Source organism: Lontra canadensis, unplaced genomic scaffold (genome assembly GCF_010015895.1).
Source record: "Lontra canadensis isolate GAN:19392208 unplaced genomic scaffold, GSC_riverotter_1.0 scaffold9, whole genome shotgun sequence".
Lineage (NCBI taxonomy): Eukaryota > Metazoa > Chordata > Mammalia > Carnivora > Mustelidae > Lontra > Lontra canadensis.
Genome location: NW_022631003.1, coordinates 12,718,255 through 12,743,305, shown reverse-complemented (window position 1 = coordinate 12,743,305; position 25,051 = coordinate 12,718,255). Strand labels below are relative to the sequence as shown.

Genomic DNA, 25,051 nt, shown 5'->3' with positions numbered 1-25,051 from the left:
ACAGACAAAAGGTTGGTATCCAGGATCTATAAAGAACTCTTCAGACTCAACACACACAAAACAGACAATCATATAAAAAAATGGGCAGAAGATATGAACAGACAATTCTCCAATGAAGACATAAAATGGCTATCAGACACATGAAAAAATGTTCATCATCATTAGCAATATGGTGTCCTGAAGTGAAATTTCATCTTTGAAATTGAAATTTGTCTTGAATTGAAATTCTAGCCCAGTCCTATTGAAAAATAAAACCTTTATGTAACTAAATTAAGTCAACTTGTGGAAAATCATACTCTACTACACTATTACTTTGCTCTGCTCTACTGTACTCTACTCTACTACAGTACATACTACTATAGCTAAATTGATTACCATAGCCAGGCTAAGAGAGGAATAGAATGGATCATCAGCATCTACAGTAACTTAAAGGGTCATTTTAGCAATTTCTTTTAATCTTACTACTGCTAAGTGTTTTAGGTCGGGATTCATTTGGTTGCAGGTAACAGAACATCCAAATAACAATAGTATAAAAAATAAGGTGTTCCAGTGTCTGTTGCTGCATAAATAAACCATCCCCAAATTTAGTGGCTTAAAATAATATTTATTTTCCTCCTGAATTTGCAATTTGGGAAGGACTTAGTAGAGGGCAGCTTGTCTCCTCTCCTTGGCATTGGCTAGGGCAGCTTGAAGACTGGGGCCTGGAATCTTCTGAAGCCTGGGTCACTCACATGTTTCCTCATCCTTGTTGGGAAGAGTTAGAGAGCTGGAGCCTGGTACAGCTGGTGTCTTTTGGCATCTCTGGCTCTATGTGGTCTCTTACGTGGTTTCTCCAGCATGGCAGTTTTGGTGTACATAGACTGACTTCTGATATGTCAACTCATGGCACCTAAGTCGTACATGAGGCAGAAGAAAAACAAGGCAGAAACTGTAACACCTTTTAGGACCTAGCCTGGGGAGTCATGCACCATCCCTCCCACTGCATTCTGTTCATTGGAAGAAACTCACTAAGACTGGCCTCTACTAAAGAGAAGGAGAATTAGGCCATGTCTTCTGATGGGAGAAGTATCAAAGAATGTAGCCATGTCTTAAAACCACTACATAGGGATTGGCTTTTCATATATAGTGTCTAGAGGGAAACAGTTCTGTATAATGTGGGGCTCCATGATATAATAAAAACCGGGGTTTCTTCTATAATTCTCTACCATTTTTAGTAGATTGGTTTATTGTCTCAAAGTTGTCACTAGATGACTGTTGGAGATTCAAATGTCATAACCATGGTCAAGACCAAAAGAAGTGGAAGGTATAGTACCAGCAGCTTCTGGCCTCTTTTACCAGGAAATAAAAGATCCTTCCCAAAACCCTCCACTGCAGAATTCCACTTACGTTCCATTGGCCAGAACTCTATCAGAAGGCATGTTTGCTTGTCTTGTTTCAGGGGAGGTTAAAACTGAATATTTCTGTTCTTCATTCTCCATTGTAGTGGTAGGCATGAGTAGAGAGATCTGAAAAAGGGCACTGGGTCAGGCAAGCCACACTTCTGCCCTAATAAACCTCCATATCAGGCACATAACATTACAAGTAGGAGGAGTTTCAAAGAGTTCCTTCGCCTCCATCAGCCAAAGTTAACAATGAAATGACTGAAATATGGTTAGCAGAGGGAAGATACATCAGGTAATGAATGGAATCATTTTCAACTATATCCTGTAGATAGAATCAAAAGCTAGATATTGAATTAAATGAACCACTTATACAGTTGAAACAGGAAGCAGAATTGGGTCACCACAGAAACTTGCCAATAAGATCAGAGGACAAAGAAAGGAGGAGATCACTGACTTGTGATACAATGTTAAAGATGCTTAGCAGATTACCTTGGGTTCAAAGGCCCAGGGCCTAAAAATAACTTGAGGCAGGGTATAAAGGAACTGCTAACTTATAACCCTAACCCAAATTTTGTGTCTTTCTTTATAGAACATTCTTTTTTTTTTTTTAAGGCTTCTGTTGTTCACTTGTGAATAGAAACAGGAAAAATGCTGAGTTGATGGATTTAACCCATCTGCAACAATTATCCAAATTTAAGATTTAAAGCTTCAAAACACTTAGCTAGAAACAACAACAACAACCACAAACTCCTTTCTTTCCTTCCTGTAAGCACAGAGCCCCCCAGGTCTATTGTCTAAAAGAAGTTAAAGAAATCACACTGCAGCAAGTATTTTTCTGGAGCACTTGCACATGACCCCAGCAATAGCTAAGATTGAAAAATGAGACAACTGGGTTTACTGACACTAACGCTGTAGAGAGCTCTTTCCCAGGTAAATTAGCAGATATTCAGGAAAACATATGTGCTTGAGGGAGAACACTCAGTATGAAGAAAGTATGTGCCTGCAGTGGGAATCCCATAAATCCCAGGTTGCAACTTGCAGTAAGTATAAGGGAATAAATGAGTAGTTAATTCTCAGAGAAAATGGAATGTGGAATAGGAAAATTTTTTCTTTATAATGAATGAATTCTAACATAAGCAGATTAAATAATTTCTCTGAAGCGATATGGCACATATTAAACAGAAAAAAGAACTCCAGGCATTTGCAAGTATTCCCCTTTATAGTTTAATTTGGGAGATAAAGTTATGCAGATGTTTGTTCTAAGCAACTAATTTGATCTAATATGAAATAGACACTTCTTAAACAGAATCGTAAAACATATGCATGGGAATTACTGGTGTCTTTTTATCATTTATAAGCTAATAATTTGTTTTCAATATTTCTATCATCTGTAAAATTTAATTAAGAAGTAAAGAATAGGATGTGAGGGTGATCTGGCTGCAACATCAGTCACCCCATTGATCACCAGGGTTGATTCAGCGGATCTGGCTGGCGAGGCGGGTGTCCCCTTCCTCCCTCACAGCTCCATGTGCATCCCTCCCAAAGCTGCATGCTTGCTCAAAGAGGATGACCTTCCCCAATAAAGGAGAGCACCATTCTTCGGTCAAGGGTATACGAGTAGCTTTGCTCCCCTGCTAGAACCTCCAAACAAGCTCTCAGGAAGTAAAGAATAGGCTTATAGAGATCATGACCACACATGCTTCTTTCTTATATTTCAAATTATAATCATATCATGATGGCTTTTGATCCTCAAAGAGTACAACAAAATAATATATTTGAACTTTTTCTTATTAAAAAAATACCAACTTAGAGACCTACTGTAAAATACTTCAGACACTCTCAAACCATGTAGCACAATTATAACATGCAGAAATTCTGTAACTCTCAAAAGCAACTGCCAACAGTTCTAGGCTCAGGATAAGTGTTCAGTTCACAAAATTTCTTTGGATATTCAACCTCTCTCACAAATATGTATAAATTCTCAGTGCATGAAAATATTTTTCAGATCAAATATTTTCCACACTAACTGGAAACTCCCGTTGGGTTGTAAATGAAAAGATTTGTTAGATATTATTCAATTAGGTGACAATATTAATAGCCCCCATTAAACGCTAATTTGCTCTTTATTCAGCAAAGACTAAAACAGATGTAAAACAGGGGTTGGCCACCCCCAGAACATATGTCTAAGACAACAAGCAAGCTGAGAGTAATTTGAAACATGAGCTGGCTGTCCCTTCCATACCTCCCTTTCCACTGCCATTTCTGCCACAGATGGTTTAACACTTTCCTATAACATGTCTAACTTCCTCAGTGCTAGTAGTTTTTATGTGTGTTGCAGGGGGTGGGGGGCATCCCCTTACCTGCGCACGCGCACACGCACACACACACACACACACACACACACACACACAGGTTAGATCAGCAAGCATTTATCAAGCGCCTGCTGCCAGGCATCATGCTGGTGTTATGGACACAGTTGCAAAAGGTGCAGCCTTGGGAGTCCTGCTGTCTAAATTCACACCCCTTCTCATCAGTCACTAGTTATATAACATCAGGCAAATTCCTCAGCCTCTAAGGCCCTGGCTTCTTTATCTGCAAAATGAGAATACTAATAATACCTACATCATGGGGGTTTTGTGAATATTAAATAGTTAATATACAGAGCCTGGCATCTACTGAATGCAATAAACTTATCTATCATCACCACCATTATCATCACCATCATCATCATCACCATCATCATCATCATCATCATCATCATCATCATCATCATCGTAGCATGGTCCCTCAGTCTTTATTCCCCAGTAAACTAGGAGGTAAAAAACACATATAAACAGATTATTCCAACTGTAGTAAGTGGAACTCTTAAGAGAGGCACTTATCTCAACTTGGAATTCAAGAAAGATCCCTGAGCTGAGAGTTGAAAGATGAGTAGATTTAGCCAGATGAAGAAATGTTCCAGAGGGAAGAGCTTGAGCAAAATCACAAGAAGCATGTTGTATACAGGAATTGGATATGGTTTGCTATTATTAGACATGAAGCTCAAGGAAGGGAGTGGTGAAAATGAGGCTCATGAGGAAGATGAGGACCAGGTCATCAGAAGTCATATATACCATGTTAATATGACTATTGCTTTGTGTAAACCAAATTTCTTAAGCCAAGGTATATAAAGTACTGTATTCATAGAGGTATTCCATGAGATGTTCCTGGACATTTCTCAAAATAATAGCTTCACTCTGACTTATGTCTGAAAGCAACCTCGTTATGCTAATTTTAACAACAAATTTATTAATGATAAGATTAGAATTTAGTCATATTTAAAAAACTGAAGGTTTTTTTTCCTTTTTTAAGATTTATTTAAGAGAGAGGAAAAAAGAATGGGGGGGCAGAAAGAGAGAGAGAATCTCAAGCAAGCTCCCTGCTGAGCATGGAGCCCAACACAGGGCTGGATCTCACAACCCTGAGATCATGAGCCTGAGCCAAAATCAAGAATCAGGTGCTTAATCAGCTGAGCCATGCAGGTGCCCCAAAACTCAGGGTTCTCTTAATGCATCCCCAAATGTATCCCTACCTCAGGCCCTCTATACTTGCTATTCCCTCTGCTTCCAGTTCTCTTACACCGGCTGTTCTTCTGACTGGCTCCTTCTCATTCAGGTCTCAGCTCAAAATGTCACCTCTCTAGGAAGGCCTTCTCTGACCACCTTATCTCCCCTGTGATTTATTATCCCAACACCCTGTGTTATTTCCTTCATATTTGTCATTCTTCATATTTGTCATTCTCTAAAATTATGTTGCTTATCTAGTTATTTACTCATTATTTTTCAACTTTCCTTCTAGATTATAAGCTTCATGAGTGCAGGGACTATATATCTTATTCATTGCTCCAACCCCATGTCTAGAACAGTGTTTGGCACAGAGTAGCTTCTTGATAAATTTTGTTTCTAATAAATGGATGAATTTTTTAAATAAACCAATAACGTGCAGTCTTGGACTTTGAGAAATATGCCAAATTTTATGGTTCTGAAAACAAATAATTTTCTTGTCTAAAATCTCCAAGAGCAAAACAGAATTTTAGATTTAAATAAAAGCTAATTATAGTATATTTGACTCAGAAATAGCGAGATATACTTAATCCTACTAATTATCCTCTATCACAGGTAAATATTTTTGCTTACCACATACTCTTTAACCTAGTTATAGTAATATAATAAAGAATCAGACCCTTGATATAAGTTGCCAAGTGTCATGTTTTTAAATAAAACAAGCCCTCAGGACTTTGGAAGGGAGCCCGATAGACTCACAGTTCAAAGCTTTCAGATCCATTTACATGTGGTAGCACTAAGGAAAGGCTATCTTACAGAGTGTTCCTGTGGACAGCATAGAAAGTCAGGGATTCTTTTTTCTAAATTCTTCAGTTACAATCCAGTGAAAATAAAATGTGTAGGAAAAATGTCCAAGTTAATCAATACAGCCTCTTTAAGAGTCAGATGTTTTCAAAACCAGAAAGAGAAGGGTATACATTTCTGGTGAGTTCTCTTTCTAGATGGTTTATTCAGTAATTTGGAAATTTTATGGAGTTATGCCACTATTTTCATTAGTAAATTCTTTGAATTGGAAGGAAAGGGGCAAGAGTCTTCTACTACTGCCCTTCCTAGCACTTCTACTGAGGACTGCACCAGGACAAATAAAAAGGCTTGGTGCCTGGAACTCACAAAGCGTTCCTCACATAGTACAACTCACAAAGTTGTACTATGGACAGTCCAGAAAGGGAGGAGGAAAGCCAGTAGGTCCTGGACAGGTCAAAGCACATAGAGAACACAAGGTCCTAGGCAGCAGCCAGGAGCACTCCGAAAGTAAGGACCACTCTCTTCCCTTGGGTCCTTTCATTTCCTCTGCTTTTTTCTAAGTGTAGTCCACAAAGTCCTGGAGGCCCTTTCAGGGAATCTGTGAGAACAAAACTACTCTTACAGTAATGTTAAAGAGTGATTTGCCTTATTCACTATGTGGATTTTTACACTGGTGGTGCAAAAGTAACAGTGGGTCACACTGCCAGCACATTAGTACCTGCCAAAGCAGTGGCACCAAGCTGTATCTAGTGGTCACCATACTCTTCACTACCACAAACTCACAAGGAAGGGAGGGAGGTGAGAGAGAAAAAAGAGCAAGCAAGCCAGTTTTACTTAAGAAAGCCCTTAGTGAAGCATTAAAATTGTTAGTTTCATTAATTCTCAATACTTCAGTGTAGGTCTTTGTAAGATTCTGTGTAACAAACTAGGAAGTGTACATAAAAGCACTTCTACTGAAACCGCACAATCGTCGCCAAGAAAAACTCTTATGTTATTGTTCGAGTTGCAAGCTGAACTAACCGTTTTATTTTTTTCTTTTCATGAAACGACATGTTTACTTTAAAGAACAGTTTGTTCAGATTTAGGTACTGGCAGGCACTTTCTTGAAAATGAACAAAGTGAGCCTGTCACTTCAAAGAATGTATCTGGTAATATTTATTGCCAAATAACCTTTAAGAAGCTATCTTATTGAGGTTTGGGGTAGTACTTACAACTATTGAAAAATGTTGTTAAGATACTCCTTCCTTTTCCAACTACCTGTCTCGGTGATGCTAGATTTTCTTCAAATACGTCCATGAAAATGACATATGCCACACTGGATGCAAAGGCCAATATAAGAATCCAACTGTCTTCTATTAAGTTAGACACTAAAAGGATTTGCAAAAAATATCAAAGAATACTATGACACTCTTAACTTTTCTTTGTTTAGAAAAAAAATTTTTTTTATAAAAAGATGTTATTTATGGGCACCTGGGTGGCTCAGTTAGTTGAGCATCTGACTCATGGTTTCATCTCAGGTCATGATCTCAGGGTTGATCAAGCCCCATGTCAGGCTCATCACAGTATCTGCTTGGGATTCTCTCTCTCCTCTCACTTTGCCCACCGCCCCCCGTACTCGTGCATGTGCACCTTGTCTCTCTTTAAATAAGTAAATAAAATCTTTAAAAAGTTGAAAAAGTTTTAAAAATATGTTGTTTATGTTACCGGTAAGGTGTTTATTACTGTTGTTTTCAGATGAACTAATATTTTTTTAATGTCTCAGTTTTGACTTCTAGTGTGGTTAATGTCCATAGATATAACCCAAATAAACAAAAGCTCTTATAAAAATTCAATAATTTTTAAGAGTGCAAAAGAATTGCAAGACCAGAACCTGGTATAATAGCTATAATAGAAATACGTTATAGAGCTACGTAAGAAAAATAGAAAAAAAAAAGTATGATAAAAATATATAACAAAAATGCAAAGCATAGATGAGATCATTTTTATTCTATCACAAAGGAAAGTTCCATTATACAGTTAAAGTAAAACTTCAGGTAGTAGAGCCTGGGTTACTACCCACGGAGCATGTCCTTAAAGTAACCAATGGCTTGTAAGAGTTAAAAAGCTGTCAAGGAACAATGGCAGGTGGGCTAGTGACACAGGAAAGAGCCAGCAGTGACAGGACTGGAGAACAAGGTAAGGCATAAGGGGATAAAATGCTGCAATGTTTTATAGGTCTGTCTAGGTGCAGAGATGTGAACAATGAGAAATGAACTCTGACATAAGATAAGTTTTTAAATTCCAGTATGATTAATATATAGTTTTATATTAGTTTCAGGTATACAATATAATGATTCAACAATTCTATACATGACTCAGTGCTCATTACAATAAGTGTACTCTTAATCCCCTTCACCTATTTCACCCATCCCCTGACCCACCTCCCCTCTGGTAACCACCAGTTTGTCCTAAATAGTTAAGAATCTGGTTTATTGTTTATTTGTTTGTCTCTTTTTTCCTTTGTTTCTTTCTTAACTTCCATATATGAGTGAAATCATATGGTATTTCTCTTTCTCTGACTTATTTCACTTAGCATTATACCCTCTAGATCCATCTATGTTATTACAAATGGCAAGATTTCATTCTTTTTTCTGACTGAGTAATATTCTATTGTATGAATATACGACTTCCTTTTTATCCATTTATCTATTGATGGACATGAGGGCTGTTCCCATGTCTTGACTACTGTAAATACTGTTGTAATAGACATACATACACATACCTTTTTGAATTAATGTTTTTGTTTTCTTTGGGTAAATGCCAAGTGGTGGGATTACTAGATCATATGGCAATTCTATTTTCAATTTTTTGAGGAACCTCCATACTGTTTCCCACAGTGGCTGCACCAGTTTGCATTCCCACCAACAGTGCACAAGTGTTCCTTGTTCTCCACATTTTTCCAAACACTTACTTCTTGTGTTTTTTATTTTAGCCATTCTGATGGGTGTGAGGTGATATCTCATGTGGTTTTCATTTGTATTTCCCTGATGATTAATGACATTGAGCATCTTTTCATGTATCTGTTGGCCATCTGTGTGTCTCCTCCAGAGGTATGTCTGTTCATGTCTTCTGGCCATTTTTTAAATTGGATTATTTGGTTTTATGGTGTTGAGTTGTATAAATTCTTCATATATCTTGGATATTAATCCCTTATTGGATATATTATTTGCAAATATCTTCTCCTATTCAATGGGCTGTCTTTTTATTTTGTTGATGGTTTCCTTCCCTGTGCAAAAAAGCTTTTTATTTGGGTGTAGTCCCAATATTTTGTCTCCTTGACAAAGCAGACATACCTAGAAAAATGTTTCTATAGCTAATATCAAAGAGATTACTGCTTATGTTTTCTTTTAGGAATTTTATGGTTTCAGATATTTAATACATTCTGAGTTATTTTTGCATATGGTGTAAGAAATTAGTCCAGTTTCATTCTTTTGCATGTAGCTGTCCAGTTTTCTGAGCACCATTTGTTGAAGAAACTGGTTTTTTTTTCCCCATTGAATATTCTTGCCTTGTGGTTGAAGATTAATTGACTGGATAATTGTGGGTTCATTTCTGGTCTGTTCTATTGATCTACATGTCTACTTTTGTGCCAGTACCATACTGTTTTGATTACTACAGCTTTACAGCGTACGTTGGAACCTGGGATCATGATACCTCCTGTTTTGTTGTTATTTTTCAAGATTGTTTTGATTAATTGGGATATATTGTAGTTCCAGACAAATTTTAGGATTCTTTGTTCTAGTTCTGTGAAAAAATGCTGTTGGTATTTTGATAGCGATTGCATTAAATCTATAGATTACTTTATGTAGTATGGGCATTTTAAGAACATTTGTTCTTTCAATCCATGAGCATGGAATATCTTTCCATTAATTTGTGTCATTTTCAATTTCTTTCATCAATGTCTTATGGTTTTCAGAGTCTCCTTGGTTAAGTTTATTTCTAGGTATTTTATTATTTTTGGTACAATTATAAATGGGATTTTCTTATTTCTGTTTCTGTTACTTTATTATTAATGTATAGAAATGCAACAGATTTCTGTATATTGACTTTGTATCCTGCAACTTTACTGAATTCATTTATCAGTGAGAGTAGGGTTTGTTTGGGGTTTTGGTTTTTTTTTTGTTTTGTTTTTTTGTTTTTGTTTTTTTTGGTAGAATTTAGGGTTTTCTATATATGGTATCATGTCATCTCAACTAGTGAAAGTTTTGTTCTTTTACCAATTTGGCTGCCTTTTATTTTTCTTGTCAGATTGCTATGGTTAGGACTTCTAGTACTATGTTGAATAAAAGTGCTAAGAGTGAACATCCTTGTCTTGTTTCTGATTTTAAAGGAAAAAAAATCTCCGTTTTAAACACTCAGTCTTGTTCCTGATTTTTTAAAGCAAAAACTCTCATGGTTTTTCACCATTGAGTATGATGTTAGCTATGAGTTTTTCATATATGGCCTTTATTATGTTAAGGTATGTTCCCTCTAAACCTACTTTGCTGAGAGTTTTTATCATGAATGGATGTTGTACTTTGTCAAAAGTTTTATCTGTGTCTACTGAAATGATCATATGCTATTTATCCTTTCTCTTGTTTATGTGATGTATCATGTTGATTAGCCTGCAAATATTGAATCATCCCTGTATCCCAGGAATAAATCCCACTTGATCATGGTGAATGATTTTTTTTAATGTATTGTTGGATTCAATTTGCTAATATTTTGTTGAGGATTTTTACATCTATGCTCATCAGAGATATTGGCCTATAATTTCCTTTTCTGATAGTGTCTTTATCTGGTTATGGTATCAGGGCCTCATATGCTGGCCTCATATGATGAATTTGGAAGCTTTTCTTCCTCTTCTATTTTTTGGAATAGTGTGAGAAGAATAAATATTAACTCTTCATTAAATGTTTGGTAAAATTCACCTGTGAAGCCATCTGGTCCTGCACTTTGGTTTTTTGGGAGTTTTTTTTTTTATTACTAATTCAATTTCATTGCTAACAATTGATCTGTTCAAACTTTCTACTTTTTTCCTGATTCAGTTTTAGGAGGTTATATGTTTCTAGGAAGTTATCCATTTCTTCTAGGTTGTCCAATTTGGTGACATATAATTTTTTATATTCTTATAATCCTTTGAATTTCTGTGTTACCGTTATTTCTGCTCTTTCATTTCTGATTTTATTTAAGTCTTCTCTCTCATTTTTTTTTTGGATGAGTTTGGCTAAAGATTTATCAATTTTGTTAATCTTTTCAAAGAACCAACTTCTGGCTATATTGATCTGTTCTATTGGTTTTTTAGCCTCTGTTTCAGTTATTTCTACTCTAATCTTTATTATTTCCTTCCTCCTGCTAGTTTTGGGCTTTGTTTGTTCTTCTTTTTCTAGCTCACAAGATAACTTCTTTAGATTAATTTGTGTTTCTCCTTTGGTTGCCCCTCTGAGCAGCCCTTCCATGTGAGTACCAGGCTCTGTGCTCCCTTGCCTTGGCGAAAGTTTGAGGTGGGAATTCCTGAGTTTTGATTTCAAAATCCTAAGGGAATTAAGAAGAATTCAGTTAAATCTGAGGAGGAATACCCCTGTCTAAAATGAAAGTCTCTCCTACTTGGGGAGGAATCAAAGTCTGGAGTCCCTGTGTCCTAACTTACTCCCTATCACTATCACCAAGAGGTGGAACATTAGCCCAGGCCTCCCCAACCAAGAGAGTCATTCCCATACTCCAAAGGTGGCACAAAATCAGCAGAGAAGAGGCCCTTAACTACAGAGGGAGAGAAAATGGCATCTCAACAGTAACTTATGTTGCCAGGTGGCCGATGCCTTACTGGGCGTCTGAGATGTCTCAACTCTGCTTGAGTGTTTGGAACCTTGATATAGGTTCCAAATGAGAACCTTGACATAGAACCTCCAATGGGAAGTTCTAAGAATAACTTCAATTGCTCACCAGCCCTTTGGAATGTGGGGAGAGAGTCGAAGTTAACTACTGAGTTAAAAATAGAGAATTATGAATATTATTGGCAATAAAAAGAATGCAGTGTTGATAGATGCTACGACATGGATGAACCTTAAAAACATTGGCCTAAATGAAAAGAGTCAGTCACAAAAGGCTACATATTGTATGATTCCATTTATAGGAAATATCCAGAATAGGCAATCTAGAGATGAAAAGTAGATCAGTGGTTGCTAAGGGAAAGAAGAGGTAACTACTAAACAGTAAGGTTTGGGGAGGGTGGTAATTAAAATGTTCTATAATTGATTGTGGTGATAGTTGTATTTTTGGCGAATACACCAAAAAGATGCTTAATTTTATATTTTTAAATGAGTGAAGTATACGGTATGTGAATTATATCTCAACAAAGCTGCTACCAAAAATAGTAGAGAAATGTGATACTCTTGCCCACTTGAGTTCTGTTCTAAGATTCATACCCATTTTGTGTGTATGATGTTTTACAAAGTTATTTTATAAGGTTGTATCAACCTAAGATGACAACTTCTGAACACACACACTGTACCAGCTCAAGAGCTAATGAGGAAGCCCAAGACACAAGCACTGGTGAAAGGTGCATCAGAGAACAGAACATGGGCTCCAGGGAACAGGTGGTCTAGGCAAGTAGCCTGCACCACCACGGAACAATACATACCACCAGGCCACCATCTTAGGGAACACCATAGATGTGGGAGGGTAGCCAACATCAAGGACATCTTGAGCAAATTGCAGTCCCTCACCTCATGTAAGGGACCCAGTCACTGGAGTCCTGCCCTAGGGCATTATTGTAATGAGAGCTGTAGTCCCAGTGAGACTGGAGAAATTATCCAAGAAGGACCTGAGGTAACCAAACAGGACCTAAATAGTGATGATGATAATAATGATAAAAGTATATAATTGATGTCATTTATGTATAATCTTATAAAGCATAAATCAGCTAAGTTCTGAACACTATTTGCCAGGTACTATTATATGTACTTTTATTTGTAAATTTACTAAATCTTTACAACAATCCTCTGAAATAGCTACTATTATGCTTCTCATTTTACAAATGAGAAAACTGAGCCATAGAAAGATGAAGTCATTTTCCCAAGGGCAGAGCTGAGATTAAAACACAGGCAGTAGGTTGCAGGGCCCATCTGAACAACTACCATCTGCAGTCAGTGTAGAGGCCCACTTGTTACTTCAATGTTGCTTCATGAGGACCAACAGGAACCATGGTTGATGTTGAATCTTCTTCTACATTTAACTAAAGATCTTTAAATCCTTTCCATGGCAGAAGGATTGGTCCTGAAGCCTGGGCTGTGGATGAGCCTACAGATAGTGGTTAAGTGATGGTCACTCTACAGAGAAGCAAGGTAGGGAGCCAGGTAACTGCTGACATACATCATTATTTTTCCATTTTCACCATGATGCTGACATAGCTATTATTTACTTCATTTACTGAGGAGCAAACCGAGGCTCAAAGAATTTACACAATTTGGCTGAAGACCCAGAAAACAATAGAGCCAAGACTGGATCCCAGACCTTCTGATTCCAAGGTGACATCTATAAGCTGGCTTTTGGACATTGGCAAGCAATATCATAAAGCAAGTGAATTTGGAAATAGGGTAGCAGAATGATTACAAATGTGCTTGGTGGCCAATTAACTCCAGCCATGCCAATTACCCTATGATCTTGAAAGAGGGACTTAAACTTTCTGAGACCTAGCACCTTCATCATAAGACAGGTTTGGTAGTAATCATCATCATCATCATCATCATCCTGGAGTTGCTATGGGAATTAAATGAAACACTGTGTACATGAATATCTAATAAAGTGCAAACATACAGTAGGTACTCAATAAGTGGTAGCTGTTTGGGGCAGACAGTGCTCTTATTGTACTGCTGAGTGAAGGCAAGCTCTGAGGCAGGCAGCCCAGATCTTTCTCCTGAGACATTTTACCTCTTGACTCAGAGAACATCAGCACTGGAAGGAACATTAGTATTGGTTGGATCTAGTTCTCTTTTAACAGATGAAAAAATTGAGGGCTTGAGCACGTGTATGATTTGCCCAAGGTTTTACAGCTAGTTGGGAAGAGAGCAAAACTGGGTCTTTTATTTGTAACTTAAAATTTTAAATAGCTGTTAGAAGGAGATTAAAAAAAGAAGAAAGCTTAAGAAGAAATAAAATTGAGACAACCTCAGGTCACCCTTCAACTGGGGATGTAACTTAGCGGGAAAAGAATGCCTGCCACACCTGAAAAGAGCCAGATGACTGATAATGCCCTGGTGGAGCCTCCCTCTCACCATCAGCATGCACACATGAAGGGACACTTCGTGGGAAGCAAACAGTATTGCTTTCAGAGACTCATTCCATATTATCGCACCCCTACCCTGCGGTTTTGTCTGGACCAAACAAAGGAAACTGGACTTCAGTTGATACACAAGAGAAGTTAATAGTAGGAAGGGAACCAGTATCTTGGAAAGCATATGGTAGGTATGTGATTAGTGTTAGCAAAAGGATCAGAGGCAAAAAAAAAAAAAAAAAAAAGGAAAGAAAGAAAAAGAAAAGTCCTTTTATATCATTTGAGTGGGTTGCCTCTACTTGCTAAAGACTAAGTGAAAATTGAATGGAATTAACAAGCAGGTGTTAGATTGAGGATGCAGAATGTTCAAGAAGGTGTATTGAACTGAACAGGTAACAAAGGGCTTTCAGAATGAGGTTTGAGGTGTATGTTTGCACACATGCACATATATATATTTACCAGGTAGTGCCGTCTTCGCCCTTTGCAGTTAATTTAAGAGCTGCTCTCCAAAGCAAACTAAATTGTGTCCACCGCACTACTTACAGGTGTCAAGGGAAATTCTTGGCACCATGGGAGATGTGGTGGGAGTCTGACGGGGCAAGGCAGTTAAGGATTAAGAAACAGAGATTCCAAACTGAAATTGCTGGGTCCACCTGCTATGCATTAATTATGTCTGTTTAGAGTCACTGCTGCATCTTTTAAGAGAAAGAAGTACATTTGGGAAACATTTGACAAATCTACTCCCAAAGAAAGAAAAGGTTAGAATTTTGTATGTTTTTTAACACATATATTACTTTTTAATTAATTATTATTAACATATAATAACATATATTATTAACATATAATATCTATTTTAGGGTACAGGTCTGTGATTCATCAGTCTTACACAATTCACACGTTTACCATAGCACATACTCTCCCCAACGTCCATCACCCAGCCACCCCATCCCTCCCAACCCCATCCACTCCAGCAACACATATATTATTAAAAGAAACTAATGCTCTCATTTAATAAAAACAGTGATTTTCGGGCAAAGAGATCAGCCTAGACTTCAAACCACTGTTCTAGTCCTGTTTGTTATTTTTAAGCACCTAAGTGATGTTAACCCACAAATTGTTTTACATAGATTTGCATTTTGACTTAAAGAGACACACAGGCACAAATATTCAAAGGAAAAGGGCAGTTAATATTAAAAACTATCCACTAACATCGGTTGTGACATCACACACTAATAAGATTGATCTCAAAGACCACAGCTCTTCCTGGAGAGTCTCCTAACAGGAGAACCATAAGTGTTATGGGAAAAGGGAACTGCCCCAAAAATGAAGTGAGAAAGTTGACACAAATTACAGATGATGCAGAATTCCAGTCTAAATATGCACTTGCTTTGATGAATGATGCACATGGATTTCCATGTGACTACCACTCCAGATGTTGCCATTCATTGCTAGGGCTGCCAGTTCTCATAGAGAAGATGCTGTAGTTAGTTGTTATGTTTGGGAGGCAGCTGTCTTTTCTTGTGAAGACATCCTTGGGGAAGTTCTGTTTTTGTCCATCTTCTAGTCTTGGGATTTTGGTGGTGCTTGTCCTCTGTCTTCACAGAACATTTGCAAGCTCACTAGCAACCCTCTCTATCCTTCATCTCCCTCAACTTCTTTCACAGTTATGATTTTAGGGTGGTGGGTAACTATTGTTTGTCCAGGAGCTGCTGGGTTAACAGATGTTGCTGGAATTTTCTGTTACATATGTGTGTTTGTTTTTGTCTGTTTACACCATTGTTTGACCCATTTCAGTCATTTTGGGGAACTTTAAACACAAACCCACAATTTACAAGCACTGTTCTCAGAATGTTTTTCATTAGTCTCCTCTATATTTTAAATTGCCTTGGCCACATAACTACACATAGAAGTAACTGGAATATAATTTCTATATATCTCTGTTAGCTGTGTTGGTGTACTTGTAAGAAAAAAGTCCGTTTCTCTTGCTCCTTAAGTAAATTAGGTAGGAAATCAGTAGCAGCTCTCACTAAAGGGAATATTGGAATTGGAGCCTTCGTTAACAGGTAAGATTTTACCTTATCCCATTCCCTTCTGGAGCCAAAATGCCTAAGCAATGAGACTCCCTTGGTATCAAGTTTCTGCGAGTTTACAAGGTATGAGAAAGAACCAAGGGAGAAAATCCTTCTCTTGTGAGAAAGGTGGTGATTCCAGAGGGAGGGAACATGGACACAAGTCTGTAGGCCCTGGAAAGGGACAGTAAGAAAAGAAAAGGGAATTGAGGAGAGAAGGAACAACAATTTAGAACTCCCTCCTCCCAAGGCTTCAATCCTTTGAGTGCTCTCTTCTATTCAGCACACAGCAGGGAAACTTAAGTTTAAACTGCTACTGCCTCTGTTCTTCCTATACTGCATGGTTCTCTCTGAAACCTATCTGGTCCTAGGTCAAAGTCTCGGGGTGAAAAAGAACAAGCCCCAGATCCTGCTGAACATTGCAGCCTTTGCTCTAGTGATAAAGGCAGCCCAGGGGCCCTAAGTCCTCCAAATAGACCTAACTAGAACAATTTCTCCATCTTTCTCAGCTGAGAAGCTCAGTAAATTAAGTGCTTCGGTGATCCACAAAATATTAAATTCTTTCTGAATCTGCAAGAACTTTGTCTTTCCTTTACCAGAGCCCTTGTGCTGGTAACATGTTGATTTTGAGGATTTCAAAATTTGTGAGTTTCCTCAGAGCCATTATGAAAGGGAGTTGTTTACCTATTGCTATTCTTTGGGGTTATAGAATTTCTTTGTCCAGGTTTTCTTAAAAACTTCAGGAAATAAAAAGGTTAAAGGAACTATAGGAATGCCTCTGGGACAAATGATCATCCACAAAATGTTTGTTTGGGTTACACAAACAGAACATACTTAAAATATCTTTAATAGTGACTGTACTACATGTAAGATAAAGTACATAGAGCAAGACATTGGTTCTCAAATTTTAACATGCCTCAAAATCCCCTGTGGGATTTGTGAAATATAAAGATCACAGGGTACCAACCTCTGAAATTCTGGAGTGGGGCACCCCAAACCTGCTAAAGCCCCACAGGTGGGCTTGTTGTAAGTGGTTCTAAACCAATTGTCAAAACACATCAATTCTTAATAAGGGTCTGTTTCCACCTTCTCCACTTACTTTCCCGGCATTTTCCCATCCCACCAGTGCCTTCCATGTTGCCAAATCCGTGCTTCATTCAGTCGTCATCTTGTTCGACCTATTGACAGGATTTGACACAGTTGATCACTTCACCTTGGAACACTCTTCATCTGCTTCTATGGCACTAATCTCTTCTGGTTCTCCTTCTCCCTTCCTAGGTACTCTTTCTCTTTCTCAATCTCACTTGCTGACCTTATTTTCCTAATTTCTAGACCTTCGAGTGCCTCAGGATTTCCACTTTTGAGTCTACACTCATTTCTTTTTTTTTATTATTATTTATTTATTTATTTGATAGAGAAATCACAAGTAGGCAGAGAGGCAGGCAGAGAGAGGGGGAGAAGCAGGCTCCCTGCTGAACAGAGAGCCCGATACCGGGCTCAATCCCAGGACCCTGAGATCATGACCTGAGCTGAAGGCAGAGGCTTAACCCACTGAGCCACCCAGGTGCCCCTACACTCATTTCTTCAGTATTTTCATCCACTCCCCTGTTTTCACATACCCTGTTGTGACTTAGAATTCCCAAAGTTGTATTTGTAGTCCACTCCACTCTCCCGAGCTCCAGACTTAGGTATCCGGTTGTCAACTCAGCATCTCCACTTAGATGTCTAATTTGAATATATTAACATGTACAAAACCCCTTATACTTCTCCTCTTAAAACCTGCTCCTCCATCAATATTTTTCAGCTTAATAAAGGGTAACTCTTTCCTTCCAGTCGCTAAATCCAAAAACCTTTGTGTCACCACTGATTCCTCAGTTTCTTCACAATCCACATCTAAACCATGAGCAAATCCTATCAGCTCTACTAGAAAATATATCCAAAGTCCAATCACTTCATGCCATTTCCAATCCTATCATCCTGGTCTAAGCCATGATCATGACTCAACTGGGTTAGTACCATAGCCTTCTAGCTGGTCCAATTGCTTTTATTCATGCCTGTTCCCCTACTCTGTTCTCCACACAGCAACCAGAGTGAGCCTCTTAAAACACAACTCAAGTCTTCACACTCTTCTGCTCAGAAGCCTTCCCATCTCAAAGTAGAGTCCAAATTCCCCACAATGACCCATATAAACTGTATTATTTCATCCAGTGCTTTCTCTCTGGCCTCAGTTTGTGCCATTTCCCCCTTTCCCTCAACCTATACACTAGTTGTTTCCCCTGCCTAAACCGCTTTTCTCCTGGATAGTCACATGCCTGCTACCTCACTTCCTTAGGTCTGTTCAGATGTCATCTCATTAGAGAGGACTCCCTAACTGTAATAGGCAGTTTCTAGGATATCCCCAGGGACCCCCACCGGCCGGTAATCATACCCTTATATAATCCCCAACACTTAAATTTAGTAACTTGCTTCTAGTGAATAGGATTAGATAGTGGTAATGGGCTGAGAGTAGGTTACAGAAAGACTGTCGCTTCTATCTTAAACATAGTCTCGCTCTCTTGCATGCTTCCTCTGAGGGAGGCCAACTGCCATATTGTGAGTTGCCATATATAGAGGCCCACATAGCAGAGACTTGAGAAAGTCCTCTAGGCAATCCCCAGCAAGGAATGGAGATACTCAGTATAACAGCCTGAAACGAACTGAATCTGACAACTGTTCCAGTCACAAACTGAATGCAACCTCCTAGGAGTCCTTGAAGCAGAGACATTAGCTAAGCCACACCCAGGTTCCTGACCTACAAAAACTATAAGATAATAAATGTTTGTTGTTTTAAGCTATAACATTTGGAGTAATTTGTTATTCAGCAACATGTAAGTAATACAATGACCATGCTGTATAAATCTACAAACTCCTCCTATCCTTGCCACCTCCTTACCCCCATTACTTTCTCTGTAGTGTTCATCTCCAAAGCCTCACATATTATATATTTGTTTGCTTGTTTGTTTAGTCCTGTTTCCACCTGCTAAGATAAAATCTCCGTGGGGGCAAGGACATTCACAGATGTTGCTTACTGCTACATCCCTAACAGCTAAAATGTGCCTGGCACATAGTAGGCACTCAGTAAATATTTGTTGAATGAATTGATGCGTGAGCAAGGGGTAATGAGTGAGGTAGTGAAAAACAACTCACAGGTTTGTGGTGAGCACTAAATGAGCAAAATACGTAACACGTCTAGTCCTCAGTAGGTACTTAGGGAAGAATGATTTTCCCCCTCAAAGAAATTTTCATCAAATGATGTTATTGTGGACAGGTAAAACTGTAGAACTCTTTTCAGACTGGGATGCTTATTCTCAGAATACCTTGCAAGAAGGGGGTGATAGCTCCTTTAAATTAAGTCACAAAACATCATGTCAGTGGCTACTTCAGTTGTGGATCTCACCCAGCTTATCCATTTTATTCAGGGTCTCTGAAAGCAAACAACACTCCACTTACAGAGGAGCCACACTTTTAGTTTTCTGCGTTGTTCTAGAACTCTGTCTCCTTTCAGCCTTAAGGGCCTTGAGTTAATCACCTAAGTTCTTTCAGACCTTTTTGAGCTCTGAATTAGATTCTCACTGGGAGAGTCATTCAGAGAAAAATAAAACAGTGCCTTCTGTCACGCTTATTATGGCCTCTTAAAACCCCACTGTCTTCATAACCACTGCCAGACAATAAGATAATCCCAATAGCAATGGGCGATTATTACTGTTTCAAAACCATTGTGCAGTTGCCTCTGAAACGAAATCATTGGGTTATATGATCTTCACTTATTACGGACTTACGGTATTCTCCAGCAGGAAGCAGCGTAAGCGGATCATTTCTGCACAACTATAATGTTTAAAACTTTAATATTGGCCAAGAAATAGAAATAATTTCCCTAACAGGATTGAACTGAGGATAAATGGGAAGTCTGACATGCTATTCTGCTGCACCAGTGTTTCTTGAACCTCTTAGGAAGTGTGTTTCTTCACTATTTTATTCCAAATCTAGCACAGTGCCTATTACATGAGAGGGACTCAGAAACCGTTTGTGGGTTCACAGGATGCACAGGCAAATGAGAGAGTTATCAGGAGCCCCCAGTGAGTGTGTCCTTGTCTTAAAAGCTGGCCCACCTAGGTAGAGCACCCTGGGTGGTCACTTCTTTCCTACCTGAATCGACTGGTAGTGTCACTTGCCTTGGTGGTTAAGTAGACTTGACTCTCAAATCCTGACCTGCCACTTCCTAAAAGTGGGACATTGGTCCTATCACTTCATCACTCTCAGGCTCATCTGTAAATTAGTATAATAATATGTACCTCATAGAATTATTAAAAGCATTAAGTTAGCTAACATGTAAAATACCAAAACAGACACACCTAGGCAGTCAATACTTAATTGTTAATTAAACATAACCCTATCCTCTGTCATTATGAAGAAAAACATCCCACTTGGCCTGTTCTCTCTTAAGCAATTTTGTTCCTCAAGTCCCAGGTAGGTCGGTCCTTAGTAAGAAGAAACTTACGCACCAGCAAAGTACTTCCATTATTATGTTTGCTTTTATTTAAATTTCCTTTTCTATTTACAAAGTGCTGTCAAATACATCATTTCTTTGAATTTTACAACACTGAAAGGCATGAAGAATTGAATTACTTTCATAAGATCACACAGTGATGATAAAGCAGGGTTCAGACTCAAGCCCAGAATCTTTTCATTATACAGCCTCTAGCAAGTGGATAGAGGCAGAAAAGCCAACAAAATGGCCCAAGTACATTTCTCAACCATAGCCTGCCTCAAGCAGCATGAGTAACATCAGATACTGCACAGGCAGCCCCTTCTGGAATCTCAAACCTATGTCTTTATAAATTGATGGATCAGTGAGCATCTAGGACCAACAATAGAGCCTTTGAAAGGGTGGTGTCTTGTTGACTGTTTCTTTTACCATGCGGAAGCTTTTTATCTTGATGAAGTCCCAAAAGATCATTTTGCTTTTGTTTCCCTTGACTTTGGAGACTGTCTAGCAAGAAGTTGCTGTGGCTGAGGTCAAAGAGGTTGCTGCCTGGGTTTTCCTCTAGGATTTTGATGGATTCCTGTCTCATATTTAGGTCTTTCATCCATTTTGAGTTTATCTTTGTGTATGGTATAAGAAAATAGCCCAGTTTCATTCTTTGACGTGTGGCTGTTCAATTTTCACAGCACCACTTATTGAAGAGACTGTCTTTTTCCCATTGGATATTCTTTCCTGCTTTGTCAAAGATTAGTTGACCATAGAGTTGAGGGTCCATTTCTGGGTTCTCTATTCTGTTCCATTGACCTATCCGTCTGTTTCTATGCCAATACCTTACTGTCTTGATGATTACAACTTTGTAATATAGCTTGAAGTCTGGCATTGTGATGCCACCAGCTTTGGTTTTCTTTTGAGCAAAATAAGTCAGTCAGAGAAAGACAATTATCATATGGTTTCATTCATATGTGGAATATAAGAAACAGGGGAAAGGAGGAAAAGTGAATGGGAAGTCCTCAGAGAGAGAGGAAAAAAAAATCATGAGAGACTCTTGACTATAGGAAACAAACTGAGGGTTGCTGGAGGGGAGGTGAGTGAGGGGATGGAGCAGCTGGCTGATGGGCATTAAGCAGGGCATGTGATATGATGAGCACTGGATGTTTTATGCAGCTGATAAATTATTGAACACTACATCTAAAACAAATGATGTATTATATGTTGGCTAATTGAATTTAAATAATTTGTTTTAAAGATTCTATTTATTAATTTGAGAGAGAATGAGTGAGAGAGGAGAAGGTCAGAGGGAGAAGCAGACTCCCCAAGGAGCTGGGAGCCCGATGCGGGACTCGATCCTGGAAGTCCGGGATCATGACCTGAGCCAAAGGCAGTCGCTCAACCAACTGAGCCACCCAGGCGCCCTAAATAATTTTTTTAAAAAAGAAGACTCTTAAAAAAAAAAAAGAAAAGAAAAAGAAAGGGTGGTTTCAAGCTTTCTGGTATTTGTTCTGAATATGAGGTGGTGATGCCACTCTTGGGTCACTCCCGCCATAGTTGCTATGGTGACAAATATCTTGAAACAGAGAGGCAGTTTCTTTGAGCACATCACAATCCTGTTTCCCTGCTCCTGCAAATACACAGCCCTAAGACACCTGAAAAGGGAATATTCTCTAACCTCTTGCCACTTTGCAGAATAACTAACTAGATCTAGGAAGGAAAAGTAAATTCATAATCACTGACCATCTTCTAAGTGCTAGGCATAAGTACTCTGTGTTCAAGCTTGTAGAAGTAGCAAGAACACAGAGGAGTCTTGTGTCCCAGAGCCAGATGTGTTACACAATTTAACAAGGCCCCATATATATTATTTTCTTCAATTTAATCCTTAAAAACAATCCCTACATCCGTTAGTGGACACGGTGGTATCTCCCCAACATCTAGTCCTTCTTATCTTGATAACCGTTGCAATTTCTATTCAGGACCCCCCCCCTGCTGCTACGAGTGGGAAGAGTGGATGGGACTTCAGTTGATCTGTATAAGCCCATTCTCTAGTCACAGTTCACAGAAGACATGTGACCAAAATTGAGTCAGTAAGAAGTTTGCTGGGGATGTTGAAAAGATTCTTACTTGTGTACTCTTTCTTTTTTCTTCCTTCCTTCCTTCCTTCCTTCCTTCCTCTTGCTCTCTCTCTCAGCCTCCTCCTAGAAGGTGTGGTGAGCTAATGTGAAGTCTGGAATTGCCATAGCCATAGGGTGAAGCTGATTCCACAAAAGGCAGAGCAAAGGAATAGGAATAAATCAATTATTCGATGATACCACTGGATACTGAACCGAACAACCCTAAAGTTTTCTCTACCTCTTAAATTTTCTGCTATGTGGGGATCAAATATACCATTTATTTATTTACCTAGTTTGAGTTTAATGTTCTACTACTTGCAACATAGAGTGTAAACTACTTTGGTTAGGGGAAGACTAGGCTGTCATAACAAAAGGACCCAACAATAATGGAATGGCTTAAAGAAGTCAGAGTTCATTTCTCTCTCTTGTAACAGTGGGCAGGTGTTCCAGGTGGGCAGACAGCTCTGCCCCACATGTTCATTTAGAGACACAGGTTCTTTCCATGTTATTGCTCTATTACTCCTATGGTCTTGTCCTCATTTCCATGGTCTAGCTCAGGGTGCTCTGGGTTCAAACTCATAGGGAAAGAGCGTGGAGAATCAAATGTGCTACACAATACTTCTCACATTCCACTGGCAGGGAATTAGTCCCTTGTCCACATCTAACAGTAAGGAAGACTTAGAATTATGTTAGTAGCCCTGTGCTCAGCTAATACATGTCCATTACCACAAAAGAAAACAAGAATGGATTTTGGTGGACTGCAAGCACTCTTAACCACATTAACCATTACTGTACCCATTTTATAAAGGAGAAAAGTAAGGCTGAGAAAACGTGCCTAAAGTCAAAGAACCAGGAAGTGGCAGAGTCAGAATTTGAACCCAACCCTCTAATTCTTACTACTGCATTCTCCAAAGGGTGGACTCTTCTTGCTCATCCATGTGTATAGTAATCCCTCTCTACAATTTTATCTCTTAGAATAACATCACCCACCATCGGCAACATACATGACATAGGTTGCTAACCCCTAATCTGTTAGGGGCCTGGTTCCCCACAAAGATGGGGATCAGCAGACATGGGAGAAGCAGGCTCTCCGCTGAGCAAGGAGCCCGATGTGGGACTCGATCCCAGGACCCTGGGATTCTGACCTGAGCCAAAGGCAGATGCTTAACTGACTGAGCCACCCAGGTACCCTTGGACTTTCTATTTATGCATTTTGTTGGGCTGTTGGTCTTCACTGATTTGTGGGAGCTTTTTATATAGGATCAGCTCCTCTCTATTAAATGAGTTACAAATGTTTCCCCTTTTTATAATTGTCTTTTGGTTTGCTCATGGTGGGTTTTACATTGCAGAAAAGTATTCCTTTTATTTACTCTCTGAAACATCCCACTTACCTAGGAGGAGCTCCTTAAACAAGCCAAATTTTACGAAGCAGACAGGAAAGGAAATGAACTTGGCAGAACTTTACTTTTGAAGATTTTCTCTCCTATTGGATCCCATCTTTAATTACTCCCTGATAATGACATTGTCAGAGAACTCACCCTGCTGAATAAAATTAAAATGACTAACCCTGACTTCCCACAGTAGCAAAGTGCAAAGGAAGCCAAGTTTCCTGCCCATTGGCTTACCAGCTAAATCAGAGAGGAAGATAATGTTCTGAAAATCTCCAGAGAATGCTGTTGATAAAGCAGGTTTCATTTCATTCCTTCTGAGCCTGCTTCCTCCACACAAGTCAGTTATAAAAGTCCATCAATGAATGGGATCGGTCTGAAGGAGAACAAGCCCACGGATAGATTAGATGGATGGGAAAAGGAAATAAAGAAAAGGAGCACATGAATACTAAGAGACACCATACTTAAGTGAGGGACATTTCACAATGCAAATGAAATTGCTTCTGCCACAGGCAGGCAAACAAATTTCCCCCAGACAAGGATAAGTCTAAACATAAGTCATAGTGGGGAATTACAAAGACACTGGAGATCTCAACAATATATAGAGTGGGGATGCCCCTTTTCAAGGTCTAGGAAGGAATGTCAGCAGCATTTCTTTAATGTCACCAAGAAAATGTGCTGAGGCAGCTTTGGGGAACATTCTGGTTCCTTCTGCATTTCTCAGCCTGACTCATGCCAGTTACTGAAAAACCCCAACCTTCAGCCTTAGCTGTCCAGAGTCTGACTCTGCCTTGCTGCATGTTTTCCCACCCCTCTGATGAGCAAGTAGCCAAAACTGTGGAATTGTACTACTGCCTCTCTCTGTGCTTGCCCCTTCTTCCCAGGCCTCCCCTTTCTCCTGGGCCAAAAGCACTGTGCTGTGCAGCACCTGACAGGCAACCCTTCCCAC

At 38.9% G+C, this 25,051-nt stretch overlaps 1 long non-coding RNA gene across 1 annotated transcript; it reads right to left on the bottom strand.

Annotated features, from left to right (window-relative positions):
• Nucleotides 1-211: 211 nt before the first annotated feature.
• LOC116866141 lies at nucleotides 212-24,818 on the bottom strand. Its single transcript, XR_004382344.1, has 3 exons — nucleotides 24,340-24,818; nucleotides 17,187-17,265; nucleotides 212-889 (listed from the first exon to the last, which is right to left on the bottom strand). It is a non-coding gene; the product is annotated as an uncharacterized LOC116866141 (long non-coding RNA).
• Nucleotides 24,819-25,051: the final 233 nt, after the last annotated feature.